Source organism: Rhynchophorus ferrugineus, unplaced genomic scaffold (assembly GCF_030347505.1).
Source record: "Rhynchophorus ferrugineus isolate W39M unplaced genomic scaffold, kcgeb_rfMv2 rfM3, whole genome shotgun sequence".
NCBI classification, from domain to species: domain Eukaryota; kingdom Metazoa; phylum Arthropoda; class Insecta; order Coleoptera; family Curculionidae; genus Rhynchophorus; species Rhynchophorus ferrugineus.
The window spans coordinates 21,625,166-21,640,915 of NW_027472582.1; the positions used below are offsets into that span (position 1 = coordinate 21,625,166).

General features: G+C 30.8%; 1 protein-coding gene across 40 annotated transcripts in view; it reads right to left on the bottom strand.

The window, feature by feature from the left end:
- Positions 1–15,750, bottom strand: part of LOC143192762 (uncharacterized) — a 175,324-nt gene that overhangs the window by 52,827 nt on the left and 106,747 nt on the right. For 17 of the 40 annotated variants that reach the window (XM_076398357.1, XM_076398350.1, XM_076398342.1 and 14 more), the window contains one exon: positions 13,369–13,411. The exons of the other annotated variants lie outside the window; for them this stretch is intronic. The gene's annotated coding sequence lies outside the window, so the exon portion shown is untranslated. The remainder of the gene's footprint in view (positions 1–13,368; positions 13,412–15,750) is intronic. 40 annotated transcript variants of the gene reach the window in all.

Here is a 15,750-nt window from a genome sequence, read left to right on the forward strand (position 1 = left end):
TAACGTTTATGTATTAATACTGCTGTTTTTTTTTATTAAATAAACCTCACTACACTACAAAAGATCAAATTGTTTGATTCTTTTGAGTCTGTGTCATGTTTTGGCGTTATTTAAGAGTTGTATTACGTCGATATTGACATGAGATTGGAGTCTGTCCTCATGTCTCCTTGCAATTAACTTGATTTTATGACTGACAGTCAGTCATAAGGTCCCAGCTCAAGTAATCAGTCCTGTAGTATCTCGGTGGATATAAATAATAAATCTTAGGACTTTGTTCTCAAAATGTTTGCAAATTCCCTATATGCACATAGGTTATATAGGCAATTTATTATGTACTGCTAATTATGATTTTCTTCCAATTAACCAATAAATGTTCCTATATTTTAACTCCAGTTTATTTTTATATATTAGGTTATATTCTGTTCAATAGGAGTTTTTCAAATACGTCAGACGTTACTCGCACCAGTGAGATGGGTCTATAGGTTTTTATTTCATGGGGTGATTTTCCAGGTTTTGGGATCATGATAATTTTAGCCATCTCCCAGAAATGTTTCAGTCGAAATGATTGATCGCGTGGATCCAGTTGGTGAGTTTTCTAATTCCCCTTCTTGGTATGTTTTTCAGTAATTATACTAGTCACGGCCTGGTTGTTTCTTAGGATTAATATTAACTTTATTAAATAACTTTGATTACTTCTTTCGGCGTAACTAACCGTATCGCCGAATTTCAATATCAGTTTCGTTTGGTTTGAAAATTAATTAATGATTAATAAGTTACAAAGGGTACTAAAAACTGAAAGTATTTAAAAACACTAATAAATTGATCGTGATGTCAAAATATAATTTGAAAAAAAAATCTCCTATTGAATTGAATGACAACTAAATTATGTATTAGTGGATATTAATGTATAAAGTAAAAAGTTTTTCATTGTAAACAGTTTTCTTGAATAAAACATGGTTCATTTAATGTTTACACATTATTGTAGCAAAGTTTTACGAAAAAAGTGTACCACTTGAATAATTATTACGTGTATCGATACAAGTACAACAGAACAATACTGATAAATTAATTTGCAAATGAAAATTGAACTAAGCATAAACATGTAAGATATAATAATAAAAAAGACAATATGGAACAGAAAGGAATTATTATATTGGGAAAACCTTGTTAGATATAAGAAATATAGTTTCAGTGTCTTTTATTCCCTACGCAATTTTTTCTTATTGACACTCCCAATCATTTAGATTCTTGAATTGTTCGATAAAAGCTTTTATTGGCGAATTCCCCCAAAATGTTGTCGCTATTGCATCACTATTAACAGGTACAAACCATTTTTTTCACTTTTTATCAGCTAGATCACGATTTTCATTAAAATACAATGACTGACAGCCATTTTTAATATAGAAAGCATGTATATATCTGGACAACTCAACGGTTTTTACTTAGTCTCTATAGTAACGACATACTTGTTATAGTATACACAGTATACATTATTGTTATTTATTATTTAACCACTAAAATAGATGATTGATTAATTTATGTTCATCCAGTTTCTATATATGACATAACGCTACACTGCAAAAGATACGCCCAATAACTGACCATTATTAAAATCATTAAACGATCAAAGATAAAATTAAATCCATAAATTCATCATAATTAACGAGAATCGATTTTAAAACTACCCTAGAATAAATTAACCAGAAACTACATTATCTCGAGTACCGAGTATAAACCAACAGAACGCTAATTGCATTATACTAACAATATGTATATTTTCAAGGTATTTAGAAGAATGTTTACACAATACGTGTTTCGGTTATTTATCTCGTTTCTACGTAAACAATCATAAAAAACAAATATTACCTTTTAATGAAGTCATTTAAAATCCCTTAGGATATTTGTCATAATTATTTTTGTAGTTGCTTTTATTACTTAAATATATTTTCATAAAAGGGACCGAGTTGTTTATAGAAATTAAAATATAAAAATAGGGATAAAAAATGTCTATTTCGAATTTAGTTTTTCTTTTCTCTTCTACGGTCGTTTCTATTTATACTTGAGTATTTTTATATTTTATGGGCTTTTTCCTATTAAAGATCCCGTGAAATTAAAATACCAGGTGGTGAAAGAAAGCTGTGAATAGTTTAATGTATTTTTAAGCAATTGATGATTAAAGTGATATAATAGTGGTATTAATATCACAAGTGTATATAGCGCGTATTCCCTGTGAATCAGATATTCAGTCAAAGCTATCTACAAATAAATATGAACAGTATATCTAGGCATTGTTTCACTTTCTGTTAACAATTGTTAATTATTTACTTCAATAAATGAAATACTAATTAGCCGGCCTGGTCAACGCAGTGGTAAAGGCGACAGGACGGTTGTTCTATTGCTGCGATGGTCGCAGGTTAGAATCCTGCTCGTAACATTATGTTTGTGATTGTCCAAAAAGCAAGAATGTAAAATCCAACAAGGAGAATGATCTCAGTCCCGTCAGTAACCAGGACGGATAAGACCGAATGTCTTCTCGAATCATTTCAAGTTGGTCACTTGTCAGTTGGTTAATGCCGAGAACCGTGATTCCGAGACCACGTTAAGTATTAGAACCAGTCCAAATAAACCCTAGTTGGCAACACAAAGAATTTAAAACATAACAAGTTGTACCAAAGATATCTAGTTGCTTTGCGTTGTCTGTTTTTTGTTGTCTAGTTTCAAAAATCTCCTAATAACCTTCAAATCTTAGCAATTTAGCATCTAAATATTTATTTTATTTCTTTAATCTGAATGAATTTAAAAATGAGTGATCATGCTGATTTAAGTGAAACAAGTTGTCCGGAATTTGGAAATGAAGTCAAAAAACGTGATAAAACCGTAGAAGAGGAAGTTATCCAAATGCTATATGAGAACACTCGATCACAAGGTGACATGGTGAATCCAATACTCCACTTGCAATATTCACCAGACATTGCTCCTTCCGACTGTCCTTTGTTTCCGGTGATTCCGTATGGTCTAATGAGCTTCACCACACTTCTTCATAAGAATAAGATGAAAATTGAGTTAGCCGGCTTGGTGGCGCAATGATAAAGACGGTCCTCCTACTGTTGTGATGGCCACATGGTCGTAAATTTATGTTTTTGATTGTTTAAAATTAGTGATTGCCTAGGCAAGAGTGTAAGATCCGACAAGGAAAATGATCCCAGTCACATCAGTAACCAGGCTGGGTAAGGCCGGATGTCCTCTGGGATGCTGAAAACCGTGGTTGGACCGAGGATACTTTAAAATATATTTTAAAAAAAGTTGAGTTAATTTTTCGACAGTCTCAAAAGACTTGAAAGAAAAGTTGTTTGTACATACTATACTTTAGGATATGTTTTAATTCTACTTTCTTAATTAATTAATTCAATCATTTTATTTAATAAATATAACATTAATTACAATTTAGATATAACTATATAGTTATTTCGCTGAATTATTTAAATTTTAATAACTTCTTATTATTAGGTTGTGTGAATACTACAATAGTGCTGTGAGGTAGAAATACAGAAAGAAAAATGATTTTATTATACTTCAGAGAAATTAAATATTATAAAAATATAAATTATGAACACCTTAATTATGAACTTTATAAATACAGTTCAGTTTTAACTCAAAAAAAAATCTCATCTCATTTTGTAATATCTAATACAAACTATCTAAAAGATTCTTCGCTACCTTCTAATTTATTTAAATGAACACAATATTAATTGTACTCCAATTGTTATATTACTGTGTTATTACCAAACTCTAGTTATTTTGCAGAATTAATAGATTTATAATTGTATGATATTTTTTAGCATATTTAAAACCAACAATAAGTACAGCGAAGAAGAGAAGCAGCGGACAGTTTTATCAAATATAAGGAATACTAAATAGTGACTAATATATAAAATTAACATAATTATGTTCTAGATTTTAGATAAGATGTTTAATTGTTTCAATTTTAATTAAAGTATTTATTGCAACATAATACTAATGACAATTCAATAAAAATATTAATTATTAATACATAATTATCAGTTTCCAATTATGTTACCGACCCATATATTTATATAATTTATCGGCTATTTCACTATTACATGTTATGCAAACAATAATTTCAATTTCCTTTTATTTGGAAAATATTTTGTTTTGTCCTTTTTCAATAGACGCAGTTTGTTTCATAATAATATGGTACAGAAATTAAACATATCATTACAATATGTTTAATTTAGCCATTTACTTCAATGAACATAATACTAATAATAGAATGTAATTATTGATGTAAAATTATCAGTCTTGTAGACCTTTTTTCCTTAGTTAGCAAATTGATAAAACATATAATTGACGATGACGATTTTAATGTTTTACTTGTTTGACTTAAGCAAATATACACATACTGTTCTGAGATTATGGGAAGTAACTTCGTGTAAATAAGACAAGAACTTTCGAGCCATTAAACTTTCTAGAAAGTTTAAAAGCCACTTACATAATAAGAGTAAAATAACAATATTCTTCATTTTTATGATTAAGTTAGAGTTACAGTTACATAAAGAACTCATTTAGAATAATTGACGTGTTTTGATATTGTTTTAAATATTTTTAGCAATTTACCAACTACATTAGTTTCTATATGCCATTATTCAGCTAGATATCACTATAAAATCAAGACATTCCTTATGTATAAGAGATATAAATAAGATGTTTTTTATACAAATCAATCATTGTGTCTGGTTTTAGGGGGACATAAAGATTCTTTGTGAGCTTTATTTCTAGAAAAAGAAACCATAGACCTAACCGCTTTTATCTCGTTGTGGAATAAAACATTGATAGTGGTTTTTCAAATAAGAGGCAAAAACGGAAGGGAGATAAGAAGAGCTCATCACCATTAAATTTAGCTTAAATATGAATGGTTTTTACTAATTTGCAATGATAAAATTAATGAAACAGAAAAAATATACATTATAATTATTTATTCGTTCACAACGCTAAAATTAAAATAATTTGCAACATTTTTATCATATTATAATATTATATTTTTATACTTTTTTTGAGTTATCTTTACTTGAGCAGACTATAATTATAATGAGTCATATTATAATGAAAAATGTTATTAGATGTTGAGGGACAAATTATTACGAAAAATACTCTTTAATAGTACATCATTGCAATTGTCTCAAGATTACACATTAATCCTTGACATTTTGCACTGTAAGATGTAAGAATTTTCAAAATTCATTTAAAATACGAAGATTAATATTGTCAACAACACTGACTTTTGTCTAGTTTAAGGGCACCATTGGCATTTAATGTAAATCAAATCAAAATCTGAGCAATATCCTTACTATTTTAAAACCTCTTTCCCTAACAATCGGGAGCTGCTAACATAAAATCGAATAAAATTGTTACTGCAGATGTGTCAATGTGAATTAAAAGCATTGTTGTTGCGCATGTTGGAAGAGTGGCGAAGAATACTGTTGAAGCTCGAATTTCGAAGTTCCACAGCAACTAACGTACTCACCATGCAAAGAGCCTTCTAATTACCAGTTGGCTTGGCTGCTAAATAGTTTCGAAATGCTGAATAAGTGAGAAAATGCATGCAATAAGCATCAAATACATGTCCAAAAGATATAAAACCAACAACATATTATATATTTACTCGCCAGAAAATAAAACTAACAATGTTGTGAATCAAAAAGCATTACAATAAAGACAATGTTTTTGAAATATATTTTTTACTTATTTATTTCAGTTCCAATTAAATTCTAATAGATCAGATAGGACAAAGCCTGCTAGGTCAGCTAGTTTAGCGTAAAATTAAAATCAATGTTAACAAATGCCAATTATATGTTATGGCATGGAAAAGGAACATTAGTAATATATGAAATATATATAAGGAAAATATTATGATTAGGATATTTTGTAATAATTTTTAGATTGTAAAATAGAGCATTTTTAAAGTAAAAAAAATGGTCAGAATGCATACTAGCAACTATCTTTTAATCTTCACTACATAGTATAAAACAAAGTCGCCTTTTCTGTCCCTATATCCCTATGTGCGCTTACATCTTTAAAACTACGCAACAGATTTTGATGCGGTTTTTTTCAATAGATAGAGTGATTCAAGAGGAAGGTTTATATGTATAATACATGCATAATATACTAAGGCAACATTGCTAATTTTAGAAGTTTCTAACGTGATGTCGTAAATTAACCTATTTTTTTAGGCTTATTTAGCAATTAGCAAAAACGCTGCCTAACCCTACGAGTTAGATCAAATTAATGTACTACAGTATTGTATACCATAAAAAGGTCTACAAAAAAGTCCGCGATGGTATATGTTTATCTTTTAGGGATAACCCACATTAACCATTTTTATTGTTTACTTTTTACGTGAGAAAATGGCTTATTTACGAAGCTATTTTAAGCAATAAGGCATTAAACCTTATCGAATTAAGTACCTTAAATACAGTGTGCAATTAATATAGATCAATATGGTTCCTTACAGCATGTAAATTAAACAAATATTTTCGGAGATATTACAAATTTAAAATTGGCGTTTAAAAATGTGTAATGTAATAAAAATTGTATGAATTTAGATATTCCAAAGATAGCAGGAAATCTTCATAGTAAGTATAGGGGAAGAGGAATTGTTTTACTCCAAATTTAATGCATGCAGGCCAAGGGCAGTAATGAATGAACCAAAACTACTGGATCGATTTTAATCAAGTTTTCATTGAGTGACATAAGCATATATATTTTATGCCCGTGCAAAGTCGGAGCGGGCCGCTATGTTTTTCTGTAGTGTATTTAATTTAGTATCAGCATTGCACCCGTGCGAAGCCGGGGCGGGTCGCTAGTACATTATATAGGCTTGGTACAATCTTAATTTACAAATTGATTTATTACTACTGTACTACTATACAGTATGTATTTATTTCCCAAATTAAAATAAAACTAAACTACTTAAGCTAAACTTAAAACTACACTTATACATCATACAAGTTCGTGTGGTTTGGTTCGTTTCAATATTCTGATTTCCTGCGTGTTGTCCAGTAACTGTATTGCTTCTACGTTTCTGTAATTTAGCAGCCTTATTTCATGTTTCAAGACGAACACTTGAATTCGTATTTGGAACATTTCGTTGGTTATTAGCGATAAGCATTGGTAATTAATCGTAGAACATTGTTTTATATGCGTTGCATTACTAGTTGGTTTGATGTTTACTGCAAGTCCATATTTGCACCCCGTAGGTCCAAATTGGCTTTATGATTCCTTCCAGCACAATTGCTTGACTTTTAGACTAATCTGCTCTGCTATTTGTCTAACATGGTATTTCCAAATTAACTTACTATCGAGGTTGATGCCGAGGTATTTATCTGATCCTGTTTGAGGAATCGCGCATCCGTCAGTTGATATAAATTAAATATAGCAAAATTAACATGGACAGATTTGTAGCTATTAAGCTGTATTTTCCAGTCTCTAGTCCATTTATAGATACTGTTGACTGCTTCTTTTCGAGGGTTTGACCAACTCAAATCATATTTCAAAGAGCAAATAACAATTGCCCAAAAAGGATTACGTGAATATCTCTATACGTACAGGCTTGATTTCTTTAAAATATTCTCCGTTCGAATCACTACAGTTCAGCTTTTACTTTAAAACGAAACGCTCGAAGACGTTCTTAGAACTATTTACATACAATATTTTCGGATTCGGTTGTTGAATTGGCGATGTGATTGAACGCGACTGACTACACTGTGACGCTTTTGTGACGGTCGTCTCATTGCATACAATGGTAAACAAAAGAACGAGGCCTAGAAGATACCGCAATTACTGTTATTCCGCGGTTCGATATCGATAAAGCCGTGTTGTGTCGCGAGATTTCTTCGTAATGTGATGATGTGTAAAATGCGTCCTTTTAATATGATATGTTATGAAGATTTTTATAGGTCGGTTTCGTTTCTTGTTCGACGTTGTACGGAATTTGTGGGAACACTCGTGTTTACAAGTATTTCGCTTTCTTTAAATTGAATACCGATGCCAGACTAATCATTTTTATAATTTTTATTGTCACATTTACGTCTCGTTAAGTATAGAATTTTATATACATACAAAACAGAAGTAGTGTTTCATAATATTTATGAAATAATGTATCATTAATTTTCAAATGATAAACATAGGAATTTAGTTTTATTTCTTCTTTATTTTCCTTATGATAACGGACAAAATGAGTTGAAACACTATTCATAATAAATAATATAAATAGCTGTATGATGTATCAAATGGCTCGAATTTTAAAACTGCAGATTAATCCACAAAAACTCAAGCAATAATATCGACAGTAAACGTTATCTTATCGAAAACAAATTTACATCGTGTCCAAAAACTAACAAACATTCTTGGTGCATTCCTTGGGTTTCCTACCACAGTCCCGATTGAAAACGGTCAATTGAAATCGGTAAATTCAAACAAAACTAAATGCTTATGATTACAGAAGAAAACATCTATATAACGTAACTGCTCATATAACCCAAAAATACCACTAAAATCCGTGAATTCTGATTTATGACTCTGAAAGCACACTTTAAACAGTTTTTTCCTAGAAAATACCTATCCTCAGACGAGATATGACTTCCGGAACACTTTAGGGATTTTACTATAACATGGATGGGATACAAATTGGTCAAAAATTGATGGAACAAGTCAGTCAAATACAGTTACAGAGGAAGGCATATATATGTTATAATGGAGAAAACACTTCAAGAGCCGCACGGTAGTTTGTATTTTGATTCGTAAAGGCTACTGCTAAAGAACAGACTGTCTACGTTATTTACATTATAATTCTATTTATTTATTTGTATTCTGCTACTATAGCCAGTCACTAAATAATACTGTATCATACTTATTACTAATATTGTTATACACTTTATAACGCGACTATAAATAACACAAATAAATACATTTATATTTTACCAAGCAATATTATGGATTTTCCTTCTCATGTTTAACGGTAGTACTTGGAAATTTATGTAATAAATAAACATTAAGAGTTTTCCTTGTTTGGCATCAACGTTATCACTTCTTGTAAAAGTATCTAGTTAAATCATCAGGAAGGAAAAAAATCATTTTATTTTTAAGAATAATTAACTTTTAATTATTTGTTGTTGACACTGATTTAGTTAAGTAGTAAAACTGCATATGTGAGAATTAGGATAGGCATATAGTAAATTATACGACTGTTTATGATAAAAGCAGTTGATATTTTACAACCAGATGCATTAGATCTAGTAATTAGACCAGCTTCTTCGATGACACTCGGTAATTGGGTCAACCATCTGTATTGGGATTTTATCTCTTAATTTTAAAGCTTTTCTCCTTAATCATACTGTTATTAAAAAAAACTAGTACTGACATTATGTTTGATTTTTTGAAGTAAATGCTTTATTGGATGAAATGTTAACCCTTGTCTAGAAAGGGTCACCCCATATGGTATCTTGGGATCTATTTTAAAAAGGCAATTAATGCTTAGATGACGCTTATTTTTATTTTGGACTTTTTTATATGAATGATGTTTTATTAAAAAAAAGTTATCTTCGAAAAGGGCGATTCTATTAAGAGCAATAATTGGATATAATGAGAACATATGCAACATTGTTTTTTATTCCTTACTTAATAATAAAACATATTATATCTATATTTTCTTACCTATTTATAGATATTGATTTCATATATTCTAAGATTATCCTTACATTTTCTGGATTCCTTCCAATAAACACAGCGAATTAAAAAATAAAAGAAAGAGCATATTTCAATAAATCCATTCCAGTGGGCTACATTTTCTTAAAATATTTGAATATATCGATACAGCGCAGCTTTCATCAGTTTTTAATGAAGAGGGTTGTCGATAGAAATTTTGTAAGGCAGACTGTAAGTTTGCTCGGTATATTCGATCCGAAAAAAAAAACCAACTGCGCACAATAACCCCACAGTCTGAGAGTTCATTCATAGTTCGTTACACATGCCCGTGTAATCGGACGATGTCGACGTCAAGCAGGCCTAGGAACGGAAACATCCAACATGTGTTTGAAAAAGATGACATAGAAAACACAATGGTAATTTAAGACTCGTTCAATAACCAAATAAAGGGAAAAACCGCTACGGAGTGAAAGAGTTTATCAGTTTCTAATAGCACCGATAATTGATATGTAAATTTATTATAATAATCGCGATAATAACGTCCTTAAATATTCCGTAACGCGACTTGAATGAAATTTTATATTTATGAATGCTACGAATTATACACTTTTAATAACCTATATATTAATTGGATTCCTTTTTTTTATCGTTGCTTTGAAACAGGGGAACGTTTCATTTTCTGGGGCTATAAATTGCTAAGAAATATGATCGTTTCTTTTAATGCTTAATTCAACAGCACCAATTACAATTTATGGTGATCTCCCATGATGGTTTCGTTATGTGCAAATTTCAAATTCCATTATGTTTCTTGTTTACCACAACACAATAAATTTTACCTTTACCAAGCTAATTTTACCATATAAGTCTACAAACAATCGATGCCCATCAACTATAAATATCCTCAACGGAATACTCATCTTTTGACCGAGTATGGCATTTGGGATTAATCCATAAAAGGAGCAAATTTCTACCGCGGAATTATTGGCGACTGTTGGAATCACATATTTTCGAAAGAAAATGTAGAGTCTCTCAAACCTATTTCGGCTGGAGCTTCATAGGGTAGTGTCTTGGGACAACTCCTATATCTGCTCTATACTGCTGATATCCCAACAACAAAAAAAAACGGTACTTGGAACATTTGCTGACGATACACTTATAAAGGCAAAATATGGATCTCCCTCTAAGGCTATAAAAAGCAAATGAGAAAATCTTAATTATATCACTTGACGGATGCCTGATTCCTGAAGCAGAATCAGCTAAATACCTCGAAATATATCTCGATTGTAGGTAAAATTGGAAACATCATGTTAGACATAAAGCAGAGCAGAATAGATTCAAAGTCAAGCAGCTGTACTGGTTGGTCGGTATATAAGATAATCGTAACTTGGCCTAAAATCAAAGGGATTGGTTTATCAGTCAATCATAAAGTATACTTGGACCTATGGGGTGCAAATATGCGGTAGCACTAAAACATCAAACCAACTAGTAATCCAACGGACCTTAAACAAAGTTCTATGATTAATTACCGGCCTTGAAATAAGTCTGCTAAATCACAGACACGTAAAAGCAATACAGCTACTGGGCAACACGCAGGAAATCAGAAGATTGAAACGAACCAAACCACACGAACTTGTATAGTCTATAAATGTAGTCTTAACTTTAGCTTAAGTAGTTTAGTTTTATTTTAATTTGCGAAATAAATACATACTGTAGTACAACAGAACAGTAGCAATAAATTAATTTGTAAATTAATCTTGTATTAAGCATATCTAATGTAAGATGTAATTAATTAAAAAAATACACTCATTAGACTCAAAACTCGAAAAAAAAGAGTAAAATTTCACGTTGTTGCCACATATCTAATCTTATATACAATATTAAATTATTTTAACATTACTTTAGTACTGGCATATTTTCGCGTCGGACTAAAAAAACTTATTTGTATCGATGAATATCGGTCGTCGAATATAGTGCCCATTGCAGTGTAAAAATGAAAAATTCGCTTTAAACCGTCTAACGCGTCGAAATCTGTAACAGAATCAACCTATAAAATTTGATTTGGGTTACTAGAGGTGGGCCATGTTGCCAAATGTCTGCAAAATTCTTCAAGACACTGCTAACGATGAAAAGGCAATAAACAGTATTCTCCATGTTTATAATTTTGCATGCAGTTGAACCAAACCTCCAGTTGCCGAAAAACCTTGGCCACGCAGTTTATTCTTGATCAGGACCATACCAAATCAGGACTATATGGAGGACGGCCCATCGATTCGACCTTTTGGCCAGTCAAATAGGTGGTTACTTTAGGCGATATGTGACAGTTTGGATTGTCATGATGAAGAATGATCCTTCGTAGCCGTTTCTTCTTCGTATTTCACGAAGCACTTCTGTTAAACCATTCAGAATTCACCGTAGGGATGCCGAAAAAATATGGATATTCAAATTCAAAATTTTATGTTTAGTGATTTTTGGTACTTAATTTTAAACATTCATAAAATATCACTTCAATTTTTAAAATATTTAAAAAATATTAAAATATATAAAAAAATATCGATATTTCTTTCCTCCGGTATATCAGTATTTTGTAAAAATCACACTGACACCCCTAATTCACCGTTCTGCATTGCTTTAACAGTATAGTTGCCACATGTCTTGTTATTTCGAAGAAACAGACGATCATTTGCTTCGAACGAGAACATTTGCTGCGAGAAACACACGAATCACTTTTGTCAGATTTGGTTCTTCGAAGACTCATACACCGGATTATTGTTTTACTTGCGATGTATAGCTGATCCAAGTTTCGTCTTGACACCAGCATCTTTATGAGCTTTTTTGAAATTTTACGGGATCCAACATAAACAAATCTTTTTCAACATGTATGAAAATGTTAACGAGTTAACTGCATTCTTTCATTGAAAAAATATTTTCAAATCACTGTAAACAACACAAGTTGTACTCAAATTTTATAATATTCTGCAAAAGGTTATGGTTATAAAAATCAAATTTCTAATTGGATATGTCAGATGGAACTGTCAGATATAAACCAACAACACTTAGTATTGTCAAGACCCAAAATATAAACAGCAACCCGTGTACTTAAATAAAATTAAGTAATTGAGATATTTATTATATAACTACATGTGAAAATAGTATGACTAATGACTAATTCATTGATAGATTCTAAAGTATTGTAAACAAACACAAAAATCAAATGCCCGAAGAAAAATCGAAGCGTGCCTTGTAACAAACGAAGCGTGCCTTGTAACAAACGAAGCGAGCCTATAGTATCTATTATGGATGTACCCAGATATTGAAGGAACACTTATTTACACCGAATATATTCGGATTACAACTGACACTGAAGAATCAAAAAAATTAGTTACAAGCTATTAGGAAAGACCGTACACAAAGATTGTCGTGTGACGGTATTTATTAGAAAAAAGTCATTATTATTATGACAAATTTTAATGGCGAATTTTGATGGCCAGTAACAATGTTTTAATGAAAATTATGATGTGGTGTTATAGTACTTTATAATTTACCACACTTAAGTTAATATCGCGACGCATACCATAAAATTCAATAATAGCGAATAAGAAAAGAATAAAAAAGTGAGATATACTGTCTGAAGGAAACACTTATACTTACGATAAAGGTGTATATGTCGGTGCCAAAAAAACGTCTAAATTACCTGAAAATAAAAAAAAAACACATTAATAATAGAAATGAATAAAATAGTAAAATTATACTAATAAAAACAGATATTTAGCTACATATTAACGGTTAAATAGATCAGATATAAATACGTAATCTACTGAGACAGTGTTTTAGTGTTTAATCGCGAAGACCGATCTGTTCGAGCCCTCTCCTTTTCCTTATCGTTATATTACAGCGGGGCCATAAAATACGCGAGCAAAACCAATAAAATGAAATTCAAACCGGAATAAAAGAGAGACAAATTTATCGTCGATTTTCCTTTTCGTACGCTTTCAGAAAAAAAAAAACATTATTTTCAAGCAACTCAACAAACATTTACAGGCTCCGAGGCTCCAAGGAAAATGGATAAATTATGGCATGCCTTGTAAACTTAACTTTTTTAACTCTTACGGCGTGTATACGCCAGATATTGTTGTAATGTCATTTTCAATCAACGGTAATTTAAAAAGAATAAAGATACTAAAAAAAGAACTAAAATATTTGAAAAAACATTCCTGAATTGTATATTTTACTCATTCTTTTATTTCATTAATGAATCTAGTTCTCATCTATTAGCCTTTTACAACAACTCTGTACAAATTGTTGGTCAGATTCGTTCAAGTATATGAAACAGTGTGACAAGTGAGTGACAAAATTAATATTTTTACGTATCCAAATAAAACAAGGCCATTTAAATTATCGAGCTAATAATTGACAATTTTTTTATTCTATAGCAATTTGATCTTAAAAGAAATCAATCTTAGGAAATCAGTAAAAAGATCAATTATATACAATAATATTAGGATTTCCTTTGCCTTCAAAATATGTATTGGATGACTGAAATAAATATTTTTACCCATTTTCGTCAAGGGCTCAATATATTCTTAACAATTATCTCCTTTATCAGAGATATTTTTACTTCATTGTGTTATTTAGTAATTGACAATAAAGTGTGTAGTATTACAGTTCCTTAATACATATTTTAGTTAAACATATAGATATTATAAATAAAAGTAAACAAAATAAAATGAACATAACTGATAAATTATTACAGAATGTCAATTAAAATATTAAAACAAAAACAAATATAAATAACTAAAAATATATGCTTAATATATAAAGGTTAATAATGTGAAAAATATGAATAAATATAAATGCTATATAAAATATAGATACCCATTTTCTGTTGGCATATAAATGTAAAATATAGAATTTGATATAGCGTAGTACCACATAGTGATTGATCCAACAGTGAATCTCTAAGAGTATTAGACTTTATGTATATAATGGACTTCTCTGAGAAAATTCAACAGTCTGTCGGTACTGTATCCATAGTCTGTCAAACCACAGTTAGATTTAATTGAGATTAAGAGAGGACATTCACTGAGTTTATATAAATTGGCGAGTGGGAACAAAACTCGCAATGGGATGGACTATATATGTTCATTAGTTGGCTGTGGGAGAATTGACAATGGTCTACAGACTGATTCTTATCGAAATGGTGCAAAATAACTGTACAATTTGGTCAAATTATAGTAGTTCGATTGTGTAGTTAGTGGAAAGAGTCGTTGACTTATTATGGATATAACGACTTTTAAGAAGCTAATTATTGTACATCCTTTGAAGAATAATCAGCCTCAAAATAATATGATTTGATATTATAGAGAACAATTCAAAAAATAAAGGATTAACAATTAGCTATCGGTGAAATGTGTGATCTCTCAGACCTTGAAAGAGGGCAAATCGTTGGTGCTGGGTTAATGGGAGCATCTGTGCAATGACACCATAAATAAAACATAGTAAATCATCATCGGCGAAGAGGATTAGTGGGCAAAATCGCAAGTTAACTCACAGAAATCTAAGAATTAAAAATAATTGTGACCAGACAACATAAAACTAAGCACGCAAAAGTGACGGCAGAACTCAAGTCGCGTGAGTAATACTGTTTCTAAAAAAAATAGTACGGCGGAAGCTCCACAAAACTAACATTGAAGGAAGGGCTGCATTTGCGCGCAATGGGAGCCAATACTTGATGATTAGAAGAACACGGTATAGTTCGATGAATCATCGTTTACATTATTTCCTAGAAATGATTGTGTTTATGTATGAAAAATTCAAAAAGAATTCTACGATCCGGACTGCCTGCTTCCTACAGCCAAACATGGGGGAGGTTGAGTTATGATTTGGGCGACAATAACATGATATTCAGTTGATACTCTCATTCACTTCACTGAACAGATTACTGCTAATGAACATCTCGATATTCTCAATAATGAACTTCTTAAGATGACTTAACAAATTGCTGCCAAGCACTACCATATTTCAAGATGATAA